Here is a 16324-nt window from a genome sequence, read left to right on the forward strand (position 1 = left end):
AACACTCAATCAATTTCATTGTAGAGTGATGCTGGATTCCGGCTGCCCTTTCCCTCCTATTGAACTGCACAGTAAGTAACCCTCTGGAGTTTCCTGTTGAGGGCCAACGTCTCAGAGAGAAAGCAATACTGCCCACAGCCGTGCCCCACAGTGGCTCTGCTGCTAACGTTACATCTTTTGGAGGATTTAGTCACAGTACCTTAACTGCTATAAACACTGGTGTTATTCATACAAATGTGCAGAAGGAGGAACTGTCAGAGGGATTTCTTTACCTGTTTCCCCACCACAAAATCAGTGAAACAAACAGAATGGGTCACGAGTTGTAATGCAAACTCACAGTCTGACAAGTCAATAAAGAGCCAGGTCCTGCCTCCTGGCCCCTCAGAGCCTCCGAGGTTAGAGGCAAACACAATTTGGATATGTTCTGCACAGGGGGTTTAATGATCCTCATTATTTGGCTATTGTGTGCAAGCACTATGAAACCAGTAATCTAAATTAGAAGTCCAAATAACTGGTTACTGAAGTGCTCTCACAGTTCAAAAGTTCCCTCACAATGGCTTACTTATTTACCTGAACAGTGAATGGCCACTTTTAAATGGTGACACGACACCATAGGGAAAAGCACTGTGATCATGCCTATGGATTTTATGTGACCTTCTGAACACAGAAATTATTCAATAGGGAAAAATCACTTTGAGGAAAAACATATTCCTTACATCACAATTCATTTACTTCTTTCTAAGTGTTTAATTTTAGATTTTAGACACACTATCACCCATAAGAAACATATTCTTGCCGGGCGGTGGTGGCGCACGCCTTTAATCCCAGCACTCGGGAGGCAGAGGCAGGCGGATCTCTGAGTTTGAGGCCAGCCTGGTCTACAAGAGCTAGTTCCAGGACAGGCTCTAGAAACTACAGGGAAACCCTGTCTCGAAAAACCAAAAAAAAAAAAAAAAAAAAAAAAAAAAAAAAAAGAAACATATTCTCACATTTGCTAAAATATTACTGAAATTTTATAGCAATATTGCTGTGAAACTGCACAGTTGATTTGTGTCATAAACATGTATAACTATTTTTTTCTACTTTTGCCTTTTTACTTTTATGGAAAGCTCCAGACATACCTGGCCTAAACTTGTAGTCAGTCTATGGTTCACACACGGGCAGATTTAAATAATATGGAAGTCACTACTGGTGATCTCCAAGGCTGGCCACAAGCGCTCCACACCGTCCCTTGCTCCCTTTGGGACCACTCACTGGGGAAGTCAGATGCTATGTCTGCATGTGCAGAAGCTGCCTGACAAAGGAGCACATGCTCTGTGTGAGCTGGAGACACTGAGGACTTCAGATGATGCTGTCTTGGTCAGCAGCTTTAAAGGCCTGAGAAGGAACTGTTTAAAACTTTAAAACGCCAGGAAATACGGCTGTTGCTTTAAATGGTTAAATCCCAAGATTATTTGTTGTGTGGAAATGGAAAATAAATAAATCAAGCTTTCCATTTTTCTAACTTAGGTATTTAAGTAAATATTCCAAACTTGGGAAGAATTCTATTTTTGAGCATTAGTACTTAAAATGCCAAACAGTGAGACAGTCATTTCCATATTTCACATTGATCAAATACCCAAAGACAATTAGGAGAATCAGTTTTATGTTGATTCTTCAAATCAATCATGATTCCTTATTCTTCTTGATCCTCACAGCTCAAATTTTAACATTTGTATAATTATAAGACAACGATAAATGGATTTAATTCCTCAAGCTTGTGGTTTGCCTCTTGAATATTTACATCATCTCATAAAACGGGTATTTTATCTTGTCATAGCCCAAGTACACATCAAGTAGCAAACATTTTATCTTTTAATGCAGGCATGACCTATTTGAAAAATGAAACAAATTGCATGAGGTAATTAGAGAAAAACATCACCATTATAGAATCTTGTTTCCAAGGGAGAGGCCCAAATGATTATACTCCTATTGTCAAATGTTCAAATCTGTAAAATACCCTAGAAGGGCACTAACATTCAGATAAGTGATGAATAACAAACATCTCATCACACTTGCAAAGAGATCCAGCACAGCGATAGTGGTGCTAATGAAAATGAAATGGTAAGCTCCAAGTAACTATGTAAAAGGAAAGGGAAGAAAGAAAAAAAAAATCCCTGAATATATTTTGTCACATATCTTTTACTTTGGAGTCAGGTAAACGATCTCTAGATTCAAGAAAATCAACTTGTTTTTTAAGAAAGGGTCTCATTGTAGTTCTAGGTGGTCTGAAACTTGCTACGTATACTAGGTTAGCCTTGAACTCAAAAGGATCCACTTGCCAAGTGCAGGGACTACAGGTAGGTACCATTATACCTGGCACAGAAAATTAACTTTTAAAAACTGCCTTTGAATGGAAAATAAACCGAACTGAACAAATCTCCAAGCATGTCAATTATGATGATAAACATCAGGAGACTTTAGGAGGCTGGTATTTTGTTCATATATCCATAGCAGAATGTTAAAAAATATTGTGTGGGGCAAATGCCTGTGATAGCTGTTGGCCAGGTAACTTCAGAAGCCCCCAAAGCAATACAGGCTGTTGCTACTGTTCCCGGATGCCCAGTGAAACTATACAAGAAAGACCCTGCTGCAGAAGACATGTGCTCTGGATACAGGACACAGAGCAAGCTATGAAGATTCCTGCTGACGAGTGTCACAGTGCAGGGAGATGCTATGCAGGCTGGTGGTGGAATAGGGTCATTAATGATCACAACCCTCCATACTATCTGGCAAGATATGGCCATGGGTACAACAGCACAACATACTCTGAGGGTAACCAACTGCTTCCTAATTGGATTTGAGGCCCGTTCCATTGGAGGACTACATATTTGCCCTGGACGGTGCCTCACTTGGGACTGAGAGACCACCTGGGTGACCACCAAGGTAAACCAATGGGAATCACACAGTCCACACTCCTGGGGCAGTCCCGCCATGCCTGTGGTGCCAAGCTGGCCCCGAACAATCGACAGCACTCCTGGGAAGACTCGACTACCACTACTGATGTTTTAGCAAATGGACACACAGTTAAACTGTCTTTTAAACACCATGTTTATACTCAGATTAGTATTTCAGTCTTGGTCAGAAAAGACTCTTTTAGCACTGGGCAATGGCACAGCAAGATTTGTAACTGGCTACAGTGCTAAGAATAGTGAATGCTTTGTGTCTGACCTAAGATTGCAGAAGAGGGACAGAAGGACTGTAGGAACTGAATGGCAGAGAGGCATATGGAACACTGTTTTCTGAACACAATGTGGCTGAACACAGCAGTGTGACTGCCTGCCTGGGGTCTGCCTACCGCCCAAATCCCCCACCCAACAAAAAGGAAGAATGGAAGAAAGGAAGGAGAGACATGAGGATGGGAGGGGGACGAACCGGGACTAGGTATGTGTCTTAGCCAGTGTTCTATTGTTGTAAAGAGAAGGTATGACCAAGGCAACTTATCTAATTTGGGGCATGCTTACGGTTTCAGAGGGTTAGTCCCCATTATCATTATGGTGATAGCATGGTGGCATATATGGTAATGAAGCAGTAGCTGAGAGCTACATCTTGATTCTTAGGAAGCAGGTAGAGAGAAAGGTTGGGCCTGGTATGGGCGTTTGAAACCTAAAGGTTTACTCTCAGTGACACACTTCCTCTAACAAGGCCATACCCACTCCGACAAGGTCACACTTCCCAGCTCTTCTAATCTTTTCAACTAGTTCTACTTCCTCCAAATATATAAGCCTATGCGGGTCCTTCTTATTCAAACCATCACAGCGGGCAAGAGTGGGAAGAAGGGCATGAGAGAGAATGAGGGCAGGGAGTAAGTGTGACTGCAGTGTACCCATAGTTCATTGGATACAAGTACAATATTGTAAAAAATAAAATTCCAACAGTGATAAAATCTTACCCTTCCAAATAAAAAAACAACAAAAATCAAGGAAATCTGAGTCTTCTTATTTTTCAACTGGTAGTCTTGTTAGGAGTAGTAGTGACATTGTCATATGCAGAGTACTTTGTAGAGTTCTTATAGGACAGAACAAGTGCTACTTGGTTGGCACTCAAGATGGCTAATGTAAAAAGGACACAGAATAAATTCAGAGAAGTAACAGTAATATTAAATCTGAAAAGCTTATTATCCCGTGTGAGTGTGTATTATATGAAAGTCTGTAGGTGTGTTCAGGTGTGCTCACTCGTGTGGGTCTGTAGAAGTAAGAGGTTGAAGTTTTTTCTATAACCTTTTTTGTGGCAGAGTTTCCCACTAAACCTGGAGCCCAGAAATTGGCTGAACTGGATGGTTAACGAGCTCCAGAGATCCTCCTATCTCTACTTCTCTACACCTAGGATTTCAGTTCTGTGTCACCACACCCAGGTCTTTATAAGGGTGCTGGGGATCTGGACTCAGGCCCTAATATTTATATAGCAAGCAGTCTACCCACTGAACCATCACCCTTGCCTGATTTTCTTTTATTTACAAATATACCTATAATCTAGTTCTGTCCTTTGCAAAGGCCTAGAAGTTATAACATTCTAGTAGCAATGGGCACCTTTAGTATCCGAGTTGGATTCCTACCCCACTGATGGAATCAATGTTCTTTGGAAGAATGACTAATTTGAGGTCTGTGGAAATGGGCAATAACACACAGGAAATACAGAAAAGCTATTCAACACTGATGAGATTGAATTGAATCTAACAAACAACATAAAAGAATTACCATTAGACAAGACAGGATAATTTGAAAATGAAAATAATAAAAGGAAAGAAAAGGAGAAGGAAGCAGGCTGAGGGGGCAAGGGAAGAGGTAGACTAAATCCAAGTATCCTCACTAAATGTAATTCTGGACCAGCTCTACCAACTCCTTTCTCTAAAGACAACAACAGGAGGAATTCACCTAACATTTATCTGTGCTTTCCTGTTTGATTTACAATTCAAAACAACAAAAGAAAAGTATATTTTTATTGAAGGGTTTTAGTTAATAAATACTAAAGAGAAGGTCACATTAAAATAAAATCCAGCATTTCACAAAGTCTAGTGAAATGACTGATTTAATATTGCTTAAGGCTATAAACCTCATCACGTGCCCCCTAGTGAGACAATAAGACAATCCAGAGCTGGAGAGCTAGCTCAGCAACTAGAACATTTATTTCTTTTGTAGGCATCAGAGCTGGGTTCCCAGGTGATTCACAACCATCTGTAATTCCAGTTCCAGGAAATCCCACACCTCTGACCTCTGCAGGCACTTGCACTAATGTGTACATACCTAAATGTGGATACTCATTACACCTACACTTAATTAAAAATATAAATAAATCAATGATTAAGAGCACTGGCTGCTCTTCCAGCACAGAAGTTCAGTTCCAAGCACCCACATGTGGTTGTTCAGAAGAGCTCTTGAGGGATCTGACATCTTCTTCTGGTCTCAGCACGCAAATCCCACCCACCTCCCTCACACACATAAATAATATAAATAAAGTAAAATCTTTCTCCTCTTTTTTTTTTTTTTTTTTGAGACAGTGTTTCTCTTTGTAGCCCTGACTGTCCTGGAACTCCCTTGGTAGACTAGGCTGGCCTTGAACTCAGAGATCTACCTACCTCTGTTGTCAGAGTGCTGGGATTAAAGGTGTGCACCACCACAGCCCAGCAAGAAGAGCTATCTTCTTTTAATTTTTTAAAACTGAGCAATGGCAGTATTTAAAGCATATGTACTGGGAGACAGACGTATACTTGTGGAGAAAGATAGCCCAAGCCTTTAGAGAGGCCAGAAGAAAGTAGAAGGGGCAATTAAAAGTCTATTTTATAAGGCTCTTTGACAGTAATCTAAATTTACAAGACAGATGTTAATTTGTCTTTAATAGACCAAATAAAATGACAAAAACAATAAAAAAAAGCAGAAAGACACTGTGCCTTAGTTATTTGGCTTTGAATCGCTTAATGGTGGTGGTGGTGGTGAGGAACATTTAGCACTTGAACTATGATTTACTCATTCTGTTCAGCTTGGTTCCAAACTAATGGACCTGGTAGTATTACTTACTGCCATTGCTTCTCTGTGCTTTAACAAAACTCACATGTCCAGGTACAGATTAATCAGTGCTTCATAGCCAGGTCATAATGCATGCTCCAGCCATGTTTAAAATCTGGTTCATATCCAACACCAGTATTCTAATAGTTGAACTAAAATAAAAGTGCATGAATGCCCATGATGTAGTTATGGCCAGGAGGTAGGAGCAAGCTATAGAATAGTGCATGTGATAATTTTATTAAAAAAAAACTGGTAAAATAGATACTGAAGTTAGTGCTGGGTATTTGGGAGAAAGGATGGGATTTGTTGGGGGTAAGGAGCTTAGCTTTGTAAAGTATGCATTTTAAACAGCTAATTATTATTATGATAACATTTCATGTAGTCATCATCATTACAACCAAGCATCATATTTTTCTACTTATTATCACCATCATCATGACAAGGTTTCGTGTATTCCAAGATGGCCTCAAACTCACTGTGTAGGCAAAGACAACCTTCTAGTCCTCTGGCCTTCACTTTCCTAATGATAGGATTACAGGCGTGTCTTACCATGCCTGGTTTAATGTGGTACTAGGGATTGAACCTAGAATTTAGTGTATGCTAGGCAGGCGCTTTAGCCTTAACTTAAAGCCCCAACGGGTTAATTTAATTTTTAAAAACATTTATTTGTGTGTGTATATCAACACACATGTGGAGGTCAGAGTTGACCTGTAGCAATAAGTTCTTTCCTTCTACCATGTGGGTGCTTGATGGCTAGTACCTTTACCTCAGAGTCATCTCACTGGCCCACAGATAACTTCTTAAAGAAAATAATGACCGTGTATTATTTTTGTAATTAGAAAACAAAAGGTTTAAAAACTATGTCAAGTACTTCCGTACATAGCAGTACTTGTTTAAATGGTTTTTAAATAGAAGGACCACTGATTTTATCCAAAAGATATAAAATTCAGAGAGTATACCAAAGTATAGAGTCTTTTATTTCCATTTTTTGTTTAGTTCTAAAAATTTGGAGCAAGGAAGCTTGCTTGTTCAGCACAGTAGTCTAAAATAAACACACTGTCCCAATTCTATTACTCAGTCTTAGCCTTCTTTCAAGTTCTCCTAAGATCTACAGCGGCTTGAAAATAGAAGCTCTGGGTTCATCACCAGCCAGCATGTAAGGACCAGGAAGAACCAGTGTGGAGGGCACCGTCATGGTTCATTTTTTCAAAATATGCTTGACAATGACATTGGTCCATTTAGGCAAACATTTCTCAACATTACTGGGTAGAATATTACAAAGACCAAAAAGGATTTATAATCATCACTGCTTCACTGAAACATAAAGAGTGAGTAAGAACAGAGTAAGGGGTGAGCAGCAAGAAAGGAAGATGTATAAAGAAAGAGGAGTACATGAAAGAAGAAGCAAAAGGGATGGTACGAGAACAAGACACAAACAAGTGGGGAGAAATTGGGATAATAAAGAGTTTCATGGGCAACAGGACCCAGAGGAACAGAGAGGAGTAATGCTATCAGGACTTAGGCTGCTCTGTGCACTGGCCCCAGTAATAAGGCATCTAAGTCTTGCAAATGAAGTGTATGTGAAAAAGCTATGATCTTTCAACCTAAGAAAAGAATTCAATTAGAGAGAATAGAAGGTGACATGAAAAGAGAGGAGGAGTATGTTTGGGGTTAAAGGTTTATGTGGGAATAGTACATAAAGAAACCTAGAAGAAATTCACTAGTTTATAAGCTAACTAAAAAAAAAAGTAATAAATATTTTTAAGGTATCCTTCTGAGTGGGTAAACAATGCTTCTCCCAGAAGATATGGGCTACTGAATGAAAATTTAAGTGTCAGTCATGGGATGCCACCCTACCAGCCATTGGCCAAAGAAGCCACAGAGGAACCCTAAACACAGTTCATGGTTGTCTACCGTAACTAGATGTTAAAACTCTGTTGCTGAAGACATACTACTTACTTCAGCTGCAGGACATGGAGAAATCAAACTTGACTAACCAGAAATCTCTGATGACTTGGCTTACATAATATCAGGAGGTGCTGCTAGACAGAGGGAACAATGGTTTTACTCAGCACTAGACTTTGCATTCTTTAACACTGACCTGCTGGCAAGACATGCCCACTGGTGTAATTGTGGCATGACATATATGTGTGTAACCAGATGCATTCTGATTAGACATCCTTCAGGAGGGATGATTACATGCCTACTGCTGTAAATGTGCTCCAAAGCTGGGAGGAGGCCATAGGACTGGGGAGGTCATAGGTGCTGGGAGGTTGGGTGACGGGACAGGACAGGACTATTGTTTAGCTAAACGGTCATGCTATTAAATTGTGCTCTAAATACTTGTTTTATATCCGTAGATTTACACTGTTTCCTGTTTGGTTAGAAAAGATTCTCCTGGTAGTGGGTGGTGGTTACTGCAGGAACTCATAACTGGTTAAAGTATAAATCACTGAGAGCCACATTATGGATGGGCCATCTACGTCAACCTCCCATCATCTAAGGCTCAGGGAACTTGGAGGAAGCGGGGATGGAGAGAATGTAAGAGCTTGTAGGTGGGGAGGAAAGCTGAGACATGTTAACTCTGGGGCATGATGTGGCTGTGCACACATCAACTCACAGTAAAAATTCCAGCATAAGTGGGGCGAGGCCCCAAAGGGCCCACCAAAAACGGAGGCGCTATTGACGGTGGCTGCTGAGGTAGGGAAAGTTACCCTCCTTTGGAGCCATGGGGATGGGTTGCATATGCCCCAGTGGATGGCCACACACTCATATGCATATGGTAAGCATTAACTAGATTTTGAGAATTATTAGTAACCAAAAAAGTCAAAATAGGACATGAAGCTGGGTGGGAGGTGGGATGGGGCCCTTCTGGGAGCGAGAGGGAGGTAGTAGCTGATGGGTATGATCAACACACATTGTATAAATGCATGGAACTTTTAAAGAACAGGAAAGTATTCTCTAAAACAGAAGCTATAGAAATTTCTTGGATAGAAACCAGGATCCAGTAGGTGGATGAGTTAAAACAGAATAACGTGATCTGGAAGGCAGAGAAGAAGAGTTCTCAGGTTTTCCTCAGATAGAGAGAAGGGGAAGGTTGGCATGAGAAGACGAGACTGGAGGAAAACACGAGAGAAAGGAAGAATGGCACAGAGCAGAAGAGCAGGAGAGAAAAAGGCCCCAGAGAAGCTAGGAGCTGTGGGGTGACGGGAGGTAGAATGTGGGCCTTATGGGTCAGTACGGATGCTGCTGTGCTCCTTCTAGGAACCTGGGAGATAAGCTGCGAGGGGATGTGGCATGCAGTTCTGGAACCCCACAGAACAAATCCAAACAGACAGGCCAACGTGGCTTGTCAGTTCCATATGCAGAAATGAGACCACAATGGTAAGAACAAAAGGGAAAACAACCTGTGTAGTCATGTGGATATTCACTTTATAAGCTCCCAATGTAGGCATGGAAAATGTTAACAAACAAGCTATTCCATGTATTCAATATCTTTATGCAAGTATCTGAATCTACCACAGGACAGACAGAAAATATAGAATGCAAATGATGTAACAGGAGGTCTAAATATTTCAACCCCTAGGCATATATTGTTTTATAAATACCTGAATTGAGAGCAAGTTGATCTTTAGGGAGAATTATAGTCAGATAGTAGTTGAAAGGTTACCATGATACAGCTAAATTATCTCTGCCTGTCACAGGCTAAAGAACATTTAAATTCTGGAAGTTCACATCAGCTTTTTTTTTTTTCAGATAACAAATCTTAAGTACCTTCCTATATTCATTCAATTAGCGATCTTGGGCCTTGATAAAGCTGTGGAGAGAAACTTTCCAACTATCATTCAAATCATATCTCAAAAGGTGGTCATAAATATTTTAAAACCTAAGTGAACTAATAAGACCTAGACCCATTAAGGATAAGATCTTTTACAACAAATTAAATAAAACAATTTATTGAAGTCTGGACTCCAGATAAGCTAGATTTACTGGCTGACCTTTTATTCATTTAAGGAACAAAATTAGCTCTAATTGCATTAGAATGGAATCCAGTAAATTTTGCTCAGTCTTCTAATGTGGCATCCCTGTAAGGTCTGCTGTAATTGTTTACAAGCAAGATGGAAATGCTTTGATTATAATCTTTCCACTTGTTTTACTGGGTCATAAAAGCATTTCCCCAAACCCAAAGCTGGTTGTTCTGACAGCAGACTAGTTTTTCTCTTAAATATACACACTGCATCTTTGGTGCTTGTAAGCAAGCTACAAGTTCCAAGAGAAAAAATTAAATTTAGAGTTCATCATAATTCTAGGTCAGTGAAAATGAGAGAAAGACCAGAGCTCCCCAGAAATAAATAGAAATGGCTGAGGACCCGAATAAAAAAAGCATCTAACTACCTGTTCTGACAGGTGGCTGAGAGCTGCCCTGAGACAACTGATGGCCACAGGGAGAAGACAGAGGACTTCACAGCCAGGGAAAAATCAGCAGCAACGCTTAGCACTACAAGATGTCATTTTAAAGTTGCAGATACATTCTTCTGTAAGATTTAAATCACGCTTACACAATCTGAATATAGTTAATTTTAGGATTTCTTTTTGTCATTGTTCCTATAATTTAGTTTAAAACATGGGAAACATCTAGAAAATGTTTCTGTTTCTATAATAATTTCACCAGGGCAGGGCAAAAGACAGGCAATTCATGACACCTCAGTTAAAGACAACAATGAAAAGCACACAGCTTTGTGTTTGTTTTTTGTTCTAAAGCGCCATGTTGTGCAAAATGCTTAGTCACCCTGGTCCTTGGTTTCCTTAGATGGGACAGAAACTTTACCTGCCTTTCTCTATTTGCTCCTTTTGTCAGCTCTTGTCCTGTCTATATCTGGTGAGAGCCCACTCTCCTTCTGGAATCGCCACCTTTCAGACAAAGTTTTACTACATAGCAAAGACTGGCTCAAACTTGTAGTAATCCTCCTGCCTCAGCCCTCTAGAGTGAAGAATTACAGTTAATGCACACTGAAATTGGCTACATTTGAAAATAGAAAGATGCGTATTTTCCTTGAAAGTATTCTTAAATGGTTATATTTGTATTTCCTTATGATTACTCATTTCAATTGTCAAAAGTTTGTCAATGAAGAGACAGTATCTAGATCTACTTTATGTTTTAAAATATGAAACTTGTTTTTGGGATTAATAAGCTTCAGCTCTAATTTTCACAGTATATAGGAACTGATTAATTTATTATAACTATTAAAAAGCCCCACCAAGTTTAAGCAAAATGCAGGATGACATAAACAAGACTACACAAAATTTGCAGCAACTCTGTCATGAGTGGGCAGGAGAAGGAAAAGACTTCCTGTAGTTAAGCAACCAACCCAGCTGTTATTGGAAATCAAAACGCCAGCAGAACACAATTGCCAGTGGTAAAGCAGTCCCCCAAGTAATTCAAAACTAACTTCAGAAAATGGCAAAACCTGCCAGACTACCCAATGCCAACTCTTGGAGGGAACCTGTGTTCTCACTGAGAGCAGACATTGCGATCTGTCCAGGCAGCCCTACAGGCAGGCTCACCTGAGAGCAGAGGAGAAAGATGGTGATTTTCTCATTATGAGCCTCTGTGGGAGAAGTATAGACTAGCAGATGGAAAAGGCAGAAGCTCAAAGCTGGGGCACATGCCCACAGTTCCAGTTCAAGGCCAGACTGAGCTACTCAGTGAGATCTTATCTGGGGGTGGGGGGAGACTCAAGATGCTCCGTCTAGCACCTGTGACAGGACAGCATTAGAGAGGGCATCTGTAGAACGTGAGGGAAGAATCATTATTCTCAGTCAGTTTGCACAAATTCTTATCACATTTTTATTAATATTTTACAATATAGAAGATTACCTTTTCCCATGAAGTTTAACTGAATTTTGAATTTTATAAATATTCAGATCTTTAAACTTAGAAAATGTGCAGGCCCTATTCTGTCATGTTTCTTCCTTGACAACTGCTTTTTCTTTTTTGGTTGGGGGTAGGAAACAAGGTCTCACTGTGTAGCTCTGATTGACTTGAATTTGCTATGAACACGAGGTTAGCACACGAGGTTAGCATCAAGTTTATAGAAACTCGTCTGCCTCTGCCTCCTATGTTTCTGACAATTCTCTAAGGGACGCTGTCCCTAACAAACTCTGTCACATTACTTTGCTCTGCATTTTTCATGAAGAGGACTAAGATAATGACATCAGTTAGACATCTGTCCTAAAATTGCTCAAAATAAAGTAGGCCAGCAAGGTAAGTAAGGTCAGGGTGACAGACACAGGACAGTTGTGCTGTCAGCGAGTCCCATGCATTCTTCATCACCACATCTGCTGGGGAAACCCCAGGATCCTGAGCAGCTGCTGGGCAAACTGAAAGCCCAGCTTGACTGGGAGCCTAGCCTTGGACACATCAGCAATGGACTTGAATGTGCGGCTTCCTCACTCACACAGTTGAAACTGTAGTTGTGGGGTTAGTGCTTCAATGGGAACTCACGGCATCCATTACTAGTAGACATGTTCAAGGAAGCTGGGATCTTTGGAAAGTTGTCCTGAATTTTAACACTGTCAGGAAAAGGTACTGGCTTGTCATAGACCCCTTTAGAAGACAGTTTTGAAGGATGTGAAACCAAGGGAAAACAAATTACTGCTGTCTTGTTGCGAGGAACACTAACAGAGAACAGAGGACCCTCTCTAACCACAAGGCACTTTTGGGGATCAAGGGCAGAAGACCTAACTTCTTTAAGACTTAGAAACTAAATATTGCCTTAAAGATCTTCCGACGGGAGGGTATAATTTGAACCTTGTAAAGCTTTTTCTTTCTCTCATAATTTCAAAAGACTTGGTCCTTCAGCAATAAACAACCCCCACCCCCCAAGGAATACAGACTCCCTTGTTTTTGAAACCCAGTCTGCTCCTTAATTTCACTTTAAAAGAGTATTAGCTCAACCCCAGGTGTATACAGACAATAACTAGACATACACTTATATGACTTCCTACTTTATTGTCATACAGCCATAGAATAGGTTATACTACAGAGTGGTTCCTTATTCTGCTACCATAAAAGATAGCTAGAATTTGAATGTTACCCAATATCCATGTGTCACAAAATATTTTAAATTTCTAATTAAACATTTTTATGAGTATGTGCACATGGGTGCAGGTCCCCTGGATCTGGAACTACATGTTGCTGTGAGGTACCTGATGTGGGTGCTAGGAACTGAACTCTGGGCCTCTGGAAGAACAAAAAGTGCTCTTAATTGCTGAGCCAACTCTACAGCCCCATAGAATAGTCTTTTAAGTTTTTTATTTAAAAACACAAGAAAAATTCTTAGTTTGCAGGCCACACAAAAGCAAGTAGTAGGTTGAATATGGCTACCAGGATGGAGTTTACTAACTCCCAATTTAGACCTTTGCATCTTCAAATATATTTACTGAATTTATGTTTATATGAAATCCACTGGACTTGAGTCCCCACCTCCCTCTGACTTTAACATGCAATGTGTTACACTTAATTTCTTTGTCCAGTACACTTCTATACCTGCCTTGGTCAAATAATTACTTGCTAATATAACAGGGCAGTTATTTTCTAGGTATCTACAAGTTACAAGTTATGTAACACTGTACTTCTGAGGGGCACTGCCTAGAATCCCAGCTATTCTAATTTCCCTCAAGCTGGCATTTTGATCCAGAGTAATAGGATCCAGTCCTCACATCTTCCAGTCTCTTAGGAATATGAATGATTTATTGAAAGGTGAAAACAGAATAGACAGCCAACAGAATTACCAACAGACGCTTCAGGGCAGAGACTGACTGTAACTAGAAACACCATTTTAAATCTTAATTCTCTAAAGGGAGGAAGCCAGGCTTCTCTGTGTGGGAGTTTGACTGGGTACTGATGAACTATGGGGAAAACAGGAATTAAATAGAAATTGGAAAATGATGAACAAGAACATTTTCCCTTAGAGAAATGAGACAGTTTCCAGATGTAGACCGCTAGAGGCCATGCAGGCTAGGTAACTGACCTAGAACCTTGGCCCATCTGATCTTCCTGAGTAAGTCCAAGGGTGTGGGTACATCATATGCCAGAAGAAAAAAGAGTGGAATTCAAATAGATTTTAACGATTTTCTGTTTGTCGGCAATAGGACCACCTGCTATCTGGGTCTCTGCAGGCAGAACGAAGAGGAACGCCGTGGAAAGCATTCAGAGAATACAGGCAGAAAATGAGAGCCATCTGGGTAGTGTCCCTCGGCTCTTTAGAAGAGCATATACTTTCCTGAAAGACCATTTTGGTCTCTGTCTTACCCTTCCTCATAATCCCGAGGAACTTAACTGACGGACAGTTAGAACTGACAGCAGCCGTATGTAAAATACACACACTTTACGATGAAATGAACTGTGAACAGTGGTCTTGTGCACTGTAAGCAGCACAGAGCTCAGGGCTGGGAAAGTCACAGCCCTGGATAGGGGTAGGGGTCTTCTACTGTTGTTTTACTAAATGGACATGTCGTCTAAATATTTACGTTTATGCCTATTAATTAGTGCTGCTGTTCTCCTTTAGGTCTCAGAAACCCAACGAATGGCTGAGTGCCTATCAACATATCAAAGCAGACACCAGCCAGTTCTCCCAGCAGCACCCAGCACCTACCTGAGGCTTCTCCTAGCACTTCTCACCCCACCTCCTGCCCTAAATCTCTCCCAGGGGCGGGGCTTCTGCCTCCCTTCCCATATAACTCATTTGACTATGCTGGTCTCTGGGTCTCTTGGGTCTGATGGCCTCTTCTGCTTTCCCTCGGTCTACCGGCCATATTCAGCCCCCTGCCTGATTTCTCCCTTATGTCTACAATAAAAATCTTCTCCATACGTTAGGGTAGCCATGGCCTCCTTTTATTTCATGTTGTCATTCCCTCTCAACCTTGGTCAGAGAAGCTTCTCTGTGCAGCAGGCAGCAGTCAGTGCAGAGACTGTTAACTGGTCACAGTGCTGAGAATAAGTGACTGACCGGTCCTAGGTGAGACATTAGAGTCCACACATCCTCCCCGCCAAGGCTTATGGAGCACTGTGGAAGAAGTAGGGAGCCGTGCTGTGGAAGGCTCTGGCCTGGAGATGGCAAGGCTGCAGCACTCTGACCTCACAGCGGGTGTGGTCACCTACACAGAGCATTCCAGTCACCACTCCAGCCTGATGAGGAGGGGCTCACTAGGCCCTGAGCTGAGGAGCTATTGTCAGTCGATGGTTGCAGTGGGGTGGAAGAAGTCTTCTTTTTTTTTTTTTTGGTGGGTATGGCAGCCAGTTGCTCTGGCCGCTGTGGATAGCCCCACACACATGCATGTGCAAGCAGCAGTAACTGGACTGTGGGTTACTTAAACAAAACAAAACAAAAAAGAGGACATGAAGGCTTGGAGAGTGGATTCTATAAAGTGTGTAAGGAATTGGGTTGTATATGATCAAACTGCATTGTATATATGTATTAAATTATCAAAGAATAAATAAAAGTATTAAATAAAAATTTCAATAAAAAAGTGAAATTCCTAGTTTTTGCTCCTTGAGCTATGGTCCTGCTATTTAGCCCAGGCTGGCTTTGAATTCCTGACTATCGTGCTTCATTCTCCCATAGGCTTGCACTACAGATACGGACCACCATGCCCAGGACACAGTCTGTTCCTGACTTAATAAACTCCTAAGTCTTTCTCGCTTTTATGCAGAATCTGAGTGGAAACTGAAAGCCTTCTGCTTTCTCTTTAATATCTGACTGTTTGCAAAGCAAACTGCTCCACTTTCACATTTACTGCGGAAAAAAAATAAGTTATATTCATGAATTTCATTGAGATGCCACACACAGTGTGCTCTTCAAATCAAGTGTTTCAACATGGCTTGCAAGAGAGACTAATATTTCATACTGCATCAGAAGCCTATGAGAATACTGTAGGTCTTAACACTTCCTTAAAGGATGAACGAAAGAAAACAATTCCCTTAAAGAAAAATGGGTCTCTGCAGGTACCCATACATACGTGGTGTATATACATACAGGCAAAGTATGCATACACATAGTATGTAAAAACTATATTAAAAAAGAAAGATTACCCGATAAGTTGGTTTGTTAAAATTCGGACAAATAGTAAACAATGACTGACATTCCTCATTTTCTCTCAGATCATCTGAATCTGCAGGCTCTGCCAGAGAAGATGATGCGTTCTTGAGACGCCTGGCACTGTACTCATGTGGGAGAACTGCAGCACTTCACCCACTCACTACACGACCTCTATTTTCCAGG

General features: G+C 40.8%; 1 protein-coding gene across 1 annotated transcript in view; it reads right to left on the minus strand.

Annotated features, from left to right (window-relative positions):
- The window catches only part of Taf3 (TATA-box binding protein associated factor 3), a 145118-nt gene that overhangs the window by 11618 nt on the left and 117176 nt on the right, over positions 1–16324 (minus strand). The window lies entirely within an intron of this gene.

The sequence above is a fragment of the Arvicola amphibius genome, chromosome 6 (genome assembly GCF_903992535.2).
Source record: "Arvicola amphibius chromosome 6, mArvAmp1.2, whole genome shotgun sequence".
Taxonomy (NCBI): Eukaryota; Metazoa; Chordata; class Mammalia; order Rodentia; family Cricetidae; genus Arvicola; species Arvicola amphibius.